This window comes from Lathyrus oleraceus, chromosome 4 (genome assembly GCF_024323335.1).
Source record: "Lathyrus oleraceus cultivar Zhongwan6 chromosome 4, CAAS_Psat_ZW6_1.0, whole genome shotgun sequence".
Taxonomy (NCBI): domain Eukaryota; kingdom Viridiplantae; phylum Streptophyta; class Magnoliopsida; order Fabales; family Fabaceae; genus Lathyrus; species Lathyrus oleraceus.
In genome coordinates, this window is record NC_066582.1 from 403,330,246 (window position 1) to 403,339,923 (window position 9,678).

Below are 9,678 nucleotides of genomic sequence, written 5' to 3' on the forward strand. Positions count from 1 at the left end.
AAAGACTCGTCAGGGAGTGACACCCTTAAGACAATCTCTTCTAGGTGAGGTCTTCGTATTAAACCCACGAGGCATACATCTGGTAGGTTGATACTACACAACCATCAACTCTAAGGTTCTAAAAAGGTTCCTAGAGTCATCAATCCAACTTGAAAATGTTATATATTTGATGTTGACTCATCAGACAATAATACCTCCAAGAGGGTCTACTTTAGGCGGGGTATACGTTCCATCCCAACGAGGCAAACACCTCGCGGGCCAATACTACACAACCACCATCTTAATCCTAAATTTTCCTCAGACTCAGGTATAGAGTATCTCACAAAGTGCCAATAATCAGAGAGCCTCATTCATGACATATGAACAAGTAGCAGTAATAGCACGTGAAATAAAATAAAACAAAGGGAAGAAAACAATTTTAAAATGCCAATATTTAATCACAAAGTTAACAAAATAAGGTTTGACTCTCTCTTGAAGGAGAAATCTCCCCAGCAGAATCGTCAGCTGTCGCATCACAAAAAATACGACTTATGAGTGTGTCTCATGCTCTCTGATGATAACACAAAGTCACCACCGAACTTTATTTATTATAAAGAAGGGAAGGGAAAATATCGATAAAACTCTTAAAAGATAAAGAAAAAATATTTGTTTCATCCAAATTCGAGTTCGGGAGTCTAATACGTAGGAGGAATGTATTAACATCTCTCACGCCCTTTGTACTCAACAGGGACCATTTATTTAGATTTACGATAGAATGTTAGCTCATGTTATTTTTTTCTTCGAATGATAAAATATTCAAAAGGAAAATAAAAGGGGTTGCAAGAAGGTTTTTATTAGGGTGCTTAACGAGATTGCGGGTGTTGCTCATGCGTATCCTCAGGTGTGATGAGGAATTCAAAGCAATGTAGTTCTTCGTAGAAAACTACATATTGGTTGGTTGATTTTATTGAATGGCTGTTTAGATCACGTTCTAGCAGTTAACCATTGCTTGTACTCACAATTGGAGGCTCTAAGCATTTGTTTGTATTGCGGTAGAATAAATTAAACAATATTCTTTTGTTAAAGGTTTTCGATCGCACAGGGCGATAAAATATAGTTTGATTTGTCGAAATTTGTTTTTGAATGGATGATAATTTTTCGAATGGTCGAGCTAGACAACTCGTATCCAAACAATAAGGGAAAAGAATAGTAGACATTAGACTATTCCTTTTTCATCCAATTAATTGCAATAGGATTATATATGGTTAAGATGTTTTGAATGGAAGACGAATACTCGAATGACCGAGCTATACACCCCATATCCAAGTATTCGGGGAAAATAATAGTAGACAATAGATTGTTCCTTTTTTGTCCTTTATGAAAAGACATTCATGAGGGATTAGATGTTTTATTTTGATTTAAGAAAAACACTTGATACGAATCAAGGTTTGATTGGCTTTAATTCAAAATGAATCAAACAAAAAAATAAGTTTGAAAATACCACTTGACGTTGAATCAAGGGTTCAATTATTGAAATTACTAAATTTAATTATCATTTAATTATTTAATTAATTGAAACAGTTAATAAAATAAATAATAATAAAAGGATGGGGTTATGGGGGTAGTAAAGTTACAAATGTAATACCCTAATCCCCGACTTGATATTTAATAAAATGATTCAAATAAAAATCCACGATTAGAGTGTCATGCATACTTCAACATAGCATAAAAACATCAAATATGAAATAGTCATGTGAAAATAAGCAGCGGAATAAACAAGTTCGATACAAAAGTCTCAACAACCAAGACTCCGACATAAATAAATCATAACACAAATAGAGAATGACATCTCATCCCCAGTGCTACATATCAGAGCGACTCCTTTAAGACCCAATGGTAAAAGATAAAGAGGCATTGCCGTCATCCCCTAACTGAAGTGGCTACTCTTGTACCTGATTGTATGTATGCTCGAAGAGAAAATACGCCACAACAACAAATATGGGGTGAGAATACATCTAACAAATGTTAATAGTAAAATTCAGCAAAGCAAGCTAGTAATAATGAAATATAAATCATCTCAATCACACTCAAACACCATCAAAATAAATAAAAATGCAATGCAATGTTAATTCCACCAACTCCTTCTCAAATGCATGTGGTATCAAAATTATACGGATCAGAGATATGTTATTGATATTCCCATGTCTCTGGTTCCTCTTTGAATCGTGTCCCTCTCTAGACGTGAGACCGTCATAGTTCCTCTCTGAACCAGATCATCACTGGACTGAAGTCTTACCTATCTCCGAAATAAATAAATGCATGATTATACACAACAAAAACATGAAACAACATCTACACCACTAAATCATAAAATCTCAAGTCTAAAAAGATACTAAAAAAGTTTCCACTCTTGTACCTATAACTCGCCATACTCATACCATCACTGTAATCCCTATGGATTACTATACTCAAAATCTCTAATAAAGGCCTCACTGTAATATCTCTCTGGATTACTATGCTCAAATCGCCAATAAAAGTCTCATTGTAATCCCCCTATGGATTAGTATGCTCAAATCGCCAACAAAAGGCTTCACTCTAATCCCTCTCTGGATTACTATGCTCAAAAATATATTTTAAAAACAATTTCAATTATTTTTCCTTAAAAAGGTAAAGTTATGTTATCATCCAAAATTCTCAATTTCTGAAATTACTCAGGGAGCTAAAAATATCTCAAAAATGTATAATTCTCAAAATGTCTCAAAAATTCATAATTATAAAAATGTCTCAAAAACTCAAAATTCTCAAAATGTCTCAAAAACTCAAAATTTTCAAAATGTCTCAAAAAATCATCAATGGAGTAACTGACAATTATTATTACTTATGTCAGACCATCAACAGAGTAATAACCCTTAACAGCAAAGCATACCAACACAACTCTAAAACATATCAAAGTTACTCAAATACTAACTCTGACAACTCTAAGGTAACAAACCACTCTCTTAAACTTATCCAATAACATAAAACTTATCAGAGTTACTTAAAGGTAACTCTAAAATATATCAAAATATTAATTACACTCTCACAACTCTAAACAGCTCAAGACCACTCAATAACAACTATAAACTCATCAAACAACCCCAAAATCATGTTTTCTACTAGTCACACATCATATTCGAATAATTATTTAAAATATCCAACGAAATCATCAAGCAAATGAATATGTTACAAAAATGTTAGAGAGTCTATTTTAAGAATATGATTTTTATTTCAGACTTAAAATAATAATCGGTTCAGTTTAATCAAACAATAAGAACGGGTACTCGCATCGAGCAGAATGTTTTTCCTGACTTCAAAATGACACCAAAAATTGAATACATATGAAAAATTATGAAAATTTGCAATTGAAAATAATATTAAACCCTATTTCTAATGAAGCTGACGAAATCCCAAAAGGACTTAAGAAACTCAAGTTATGTCTGAAACATTATGACCAACGCATGATCAAAGCTTACTATGCCTCTCGTATAATAACCAGCAAACTGCTATTGTTCTAGTTCCCGTAGACCCAATTTATCTACTTCAAAATAAATATTATCTTGTTATCTTTCCAACACTATGAACTGTGCCTCAATCCGAGTCACGAAATTCAAGATATGCCTGAAATAAGATGGTCAATTCTCTTCTAGGTCTACATGCGATTTTTCTGGGTTTTTCTCCTTATTGAACAAATTTTCGGTTTTTTTTAAAGTTCTAATTTTTGAAAAGTTCTGAATTTTAAGTTTCTATACAAAACTTATTTTTTTTAAAATAATCAAAATTAAAGTTTTTCTATAATTGGGAAAAATTACAAATTAATCACTCAGAAAAAAAAAGTTTAGGAAAATAGAAAAGAGATCTCAATATACTCAAATGGAAACTCGAACGATCCTAACGGAGTCATTCAAATCTCAGGGGCAATATTCTAACACAACAAAAATCAAACAACAACAAAAACACATAGCTTAAGATATTCAACACAAATAGAGACCCTGGTTTTTTTATCCCAAGTCCCCCAATTAGGGCCTCCGAGCAACACGTATCAACGTTCCAATTCATTTGAAATTAAAACAGTCAAGAAAACACGTAGCTCATACAATATTCATCACAGATTAGGGTCTCAAAGTAACATGCATCACAATTCACTAACAAATCATTACATAAAGGAAAAAAAATAAGGGAAAACTCATATCAACCCCTAAGACGCTGATAGGAGGGTAAGGAACCCTCACTGCAAGCTTAAATTCACCCAAGAGTAAACAATCCCTCATTTACCTCAAATTGCAGTAAGGTTGATGCTCTAAGGAGTTTCTTGGATTTCTGCTCTCCAACCTTGCACTTCTTCTCAGAATTCTCTCATATCATTATGCCTCTTTTCACGTATATTAGAAAACTCTCCAAAAATCTAATTTTTCACTGCCCTTTAGTATTTATATCCGCTAACTTCTCAAATTCACGCTTTTTACACAATTAAATCTAAACCTCTCTCCTCTAACCTCAAACTCTCTTCTATGCACAAAAATGGCATATCCTCCCATTATTCAATTAAATTATTATTTAAAATAAATGAATATTTAATTTAAATAAATATTCAATTTAAATAATTATTTAATCAATATTATATTATTTCTACTATTTTATCTTATTACAAAATAATTAGTATAACTAATTATATGTAACAATTCAATAATATTATTACTTTATCTGCGCTCAAATCTCAAATTCCCGATAATTAATAAATTACTAAAATACCCTTATACTCTAAAAATATCAAAATCAAATACAATGAATAATTCATACCAATAATTAAATAATATACTCTATTTAAAAGTTGGGGTGTTACAACAATCAGCCATGGCCCAAGGTTCAAACACACACACAAAATGTATCATAATAGAAGAAATGGGGGCACATGCAGAAAATAACGCCCAACAAGGCGGAGGATGAGAGGGGGACTATAATGATGGAATCTCTTAGGTGAGACTCAAACCTCCATTTTCCCCCTCTCTCTGACTCAACTCTCTCTCTATCTATCTATCTATCTATCTTAACCACTATGCCACAAACAAAAAAACATAATTAAAACGCCACCAAAATAGATCAGCAACGATGGTTGAGGAAGAACACCACGGTGGTGTTCATACCTCCAAACCCAGAAACCACCAAAAAGTCATAATCCAAAAAATGCTTCACACAAACCCTAGTCAAAACACACTCTTAAACATGATTCCAACCCTGATTTAATCATGCAATCAACAATAATACAGATCCACACACAATCCCAAATGAAACCCTTAGTCTAATCAATAGTCCAAATCATACAAGTCATGAAATTGAACGTGTAGCAAGCATAAAGCAACAAGGAAACATGAAGAAACACGATGAATAATGAGGAAGAAGACCTCACAAGAGCTTTGAAAATCCGACGAGGGTGGCCAACCTCAGGTAAACATTTATCACTTCTCTATGTCTCTTTTTTATTGTCCCCCCCCCCCCCCCCCCCCCCCCCCCCCCCCAAACCTCCAAACCCAAAAACCACCAAAAAGTCATAATCCAAAAAATGCTTCACACAAACCCTAGTCAAAACACACTCTTAAACACGATTCCAACCCTGATTTAATCATGCAATCAACAATAATACAGATCTACACACAATCCCAAATGAAACCCTTAGTCTAATCAATAGTCCAAATCATATAAGTCATGAAATTGAACGTGTAGCAAGCATAAAGCAACAAGGAAACATGAAGAAACACAATGAATAATGAGGAAGAAGACCTCACAAGAGCTTTGAAAATCCGACGAGGGTGGCCAACCTCAGGTAAACATTTATCACTTCTTTGTGTCTCTTTTTTTATTATCCTACCCCCCCCCCCCCCCCCCTCTTCTACTACTTCTTTTTCTACATGTGATCCGGCGAGGGTGTCTCATAGGTCCAGTGATGTTTGTGGCTTAGCTCAACTAGCTCAGGTTTAAATAATGAACCTGAGTAGTTTTTGTATGAGAGATTTAGAGTGAGGTTGAGGGATGAATCGGGGAAGAGGTTCAGTGAGATTTTTTCGTCCTCTTTTGAGTGCAATAATGATTATGGTTTTATAGTGGATTTGAGTGAGTAAAAGAGAGGGAAAGAATTTGTTAGAAATGAATTTGGAGGGAGTTTTGGTTAGCAATACGTGTGAGCTTGATTGAAGGAAAGGTTTAGATGAATTGTGAGAATTGGAAGTTGTTAGGATTTGTGTTTCTTTGATGGTATGGGATGAGCTTGATGAATGGATGATGGTAAACATGAAAAGGGAGTCACGCGTTCTCTTCTTGAATTGTTTTTCTGTGGTTTTCTTTTGTTTAATTCAATTTACATTTTTTGATGTATGCTACTATGATATGGTGTTTATCTGTTGTTTGGATGGTGTCGTACCCCAAAACTTGCCCTCCCCTTTTTACTCTTCATTTGACCCTTGACTTGAGATTCATATGCATTCACCCATTATGCATCATGCTGTCATGTTAATACAATCACATAGATTCAAGCTTGTGGTAAATCACAAATAAATTTTTTGATGGGAGATTGAAGAAAGTTCTTACCACGTGAAATGCAAACCCTAATTCATGCTTCTTAGTTGACTGCAGTCAACAGTTGACTTTCGGGTTAACTAGTTCCTCCAAAGTCAACTATTCCCATTACGATCTTCGTTGTCCTATTGGCATACCATGGCCATTTCATGTTAACAATAATCAATATTAATATCTTATAGATGGTAGCATTGGCATTGTTTCTTTCTATTGATTTCGGTCCATGGAGAGCTAAGACGGTTAATCCAGTTCAAATTCCCATGATATTTTCAAGTCTGTCAAAGCATTTTGTTTAACTTTTCAACGGTATTCGAACCGTAATCATCCCGAACCCGTTTTCGATTTAATAAAATTTTGGAGCTTTTCTATTAAAATAACTTTAGTTGACTTTCAAAAATATTCCCAATGGACATTGGAAACAATTTCAATCCAATCATTTAGTCTTAAAAACACATTTTAAAATTAACTTTGTCAATTCTATCTCAAATAGATATATTTCCCTTTAATTCTATTCCATTAACCTTTTAAAATATGAAGAATTCAATTTTTAACTTATTCGGAGCCTGTCATGAAAAAGAAACCGTTCGAATTTAATTGACATAAGCTAATGTTTGACTTCACAACGGTTCAACACCATATCCTAATTATCATTCAATCTCTCATTTCCATTCAAAATAACACTGCATGTACAATTTGTTTACATGATATACAAGATTAATACTTAACTATTACGTACACCAATACAACTCCTTATCTCTATTTCAAATTTCATGGAAAACAAAAGAAGTTGAATCCCATCTCGTCGAATGCATATGAGAAGGAGCATGACGAATTAACGTTTCAGTTCTTCCTTCTACTTGTTCACGTGAGTTGTCAAGAATGAGGAGAAGCCTTCGCACACTCCATTCAGAATTCATTTTCTAGACTACATGCTGCCATTGAAGCTTTAGATTCCCTTCTCTCCGTCTCAATTCACGATGTTGCACCCTCCCTGCAAAATCAATGACAAAACTGACATTTAATTTATAGCCAACTGACATACCAAGATATCACTAACACACATGAGTTAACATTAGGTGGCTAACATAACCATTGCCAAACCCGGTTCAGACGGCACATTGAATCCAAACTCGAACAGAATTAAAACTCTATTTCAATTAGAAATTCATTTCACTTTCATACCCCACTAACCTATACTAACTATTAATTGATCATAACAGAAATCCTGTATAAGACCATTGGTTGTTAACAGTTCAAAACTTTTTTAACTCCATAACCGTAAGTGCTAACCCGTAAGTTTTGACAATTCAAATATTTCGTAAATAATAATTAACGGCATTCGCAAACAAATTTGGGCGTGATTTGAATTTGGCTCACATTAACAACCATCCATGGCAATAATCATGCATTTGAAATTCCAAGCATAATCTCAAACCATTCTAACAAGCATCGGTCATCAAGTATCACCAACAACAAGTCATAAGTAATGCACAGTTCATATCATACATTGACAACGCAACTTATCATGACCTGTCCAAGTAGCCCTCTACAATTTGTTTTCATTCAAAATCAGTTAACCAACCAATAACCGAACTTTAAATAAATTCATTGCATCAATTGTGGCATAACTGCTCTTTTTAACTGAATTAACAACTAACCATTATGCATTAACGTTCTAACAGATTTCAACTAACCCCAATCAAATTTTTAACTAACTTTTCACCCAAGCCTAACAGAAATAACAAACTCATAATAGTTTTTTTTCCAACTATTTTCTCTAACTAATAACTCTAACCAACTCTAACAGAATCCATAACAGAAAGATAAGAGGAAGAAGGTGAGAAATCTATAAAGCATACCTCATTTCAGTTTGAGGGGTTGCTCAATTCACTTCGAAGTCTTCTCCCTCATTCTCCCCCTTGAACCTCTCACTCAGAGCTCGATTCTCATAGCCATTAAAGCTCTCTCCTTGAGGCTTTAAACGGCTGAGCTTGACCTCATCCCCGCGTTCGATTCGTTGCACCTGCAATCAACAGAGAACGGCGTCACCAAGAAGATTCAAAACAGAAACAGAAGAAGCTGAGAAGAAGAAGAAAGAAGCAGGTCGAAGCATACCGTTTGTTCGTAGGGAGGTCGTATTGCCGACTCCGACTTCAATCCGATGAGTTTTCCGCCATTGCCTACTTTACTCAATGTCAATTTCTAGGATAAACTTGCGTTGCTGTTCAATTTTGCGTGCGCGAACCTAAAGCGTTTAGAAGAGAACGCGACGCTGTTTGAAACACTAAGATGAATGAGGAATCCTAAAATTAGAATCGTGACGAATCCGTGATGCAATCAAAGTGTGAGCATAAGCGTGATTAAACATCAACGTCGAATCCCTGAATGCCAGAACAAGGCGAATAAGAAAGATTACCAGAGTTGGCGCTGGATCCGTGTCGAATTCGCTGGACGTTGGATTAGACATGAATTCGTTCGAGATTTCACGGAGGTTCATCAGCATCGGCAACAGAGATCACGCATAAACCTTCATCTTCAGAAGCCACTCACGGATTCACATCATAACAACATCGAAGTGAGTATCTTTCCTTCCGTCAATGACAAGCACGCGAAGAGGACGAAATCCAATACACGAGGTTGTTGATCTTGGAGATGGTGAGGTTGAAGAAGGCACATGGAGAAACGCGACAGAATCCACGATGACAGGAACGTCGAACGCGACGCCGAAAACAGGGGAGTCGCGGTGCTGGTTCGAAACTGGTTTGAGTAAGCATTTCAGCTTCGTGTGTGTTTCATTCGTGTTTCTTAACTTTTCACAGAAGCACTTTTTTCCCCTTTGCTTGGTTCAACTTATGGAATGCCATCAAGAGAATAAGGGGAACCCAATTCTGGCAGTGGCTTTGGGCCAAAAGCCCAAGTGTTCCTACCCACACCACCACGCGGCCCAACGTACCCCCACCGAGTTCATGCAGGTTTTGGGTCTTTTTGCTTGTTGTGGGCCTAAAGCCTATTTGCCACTCCACTACTGTCCATACCACCATATCCAGGTTTTACCTTATTGTTATTTGTTTTAATTCATGGTATTTAATTTAA

The 9,678-nt window shown here is 35.3% G+C and overlaps 1 long non-coding RNA gene across 3 annotated transcripts; it reads right to left on the minus strand.

Annotated features, from left to right (window-relative positions):
* Positions 1-7,229: 7,229 nt before the first annotated feature.
* Positions 7,230-9,434, minus strand: LOC127075690 (uncharacterized). 3 transcript variants are annotated; one of them, XR_007786634.1, is made up of 4 exons: positions 9,002-9,434; positions 8,701-8,869; positions 8,445-8,608; positions 7,230-7,576 (listed from the first exon to the last, which is right to left on the minus strand). It is a non-coding gene; the product is annotated as an uncharacterized LOC127075690 (long non-coding RNA). The 3 variants fall into 3 exon arrangements; XR_007786633.1 differs by having other exon boundaries at positions 8,701-8,857; positions 9,002-9,433; XR_007786632.1 differs by having other exon boundaries at positions 8,701-9,433.
* Positions 9,435-9,678: the final 244 nt, after the last annotated feature.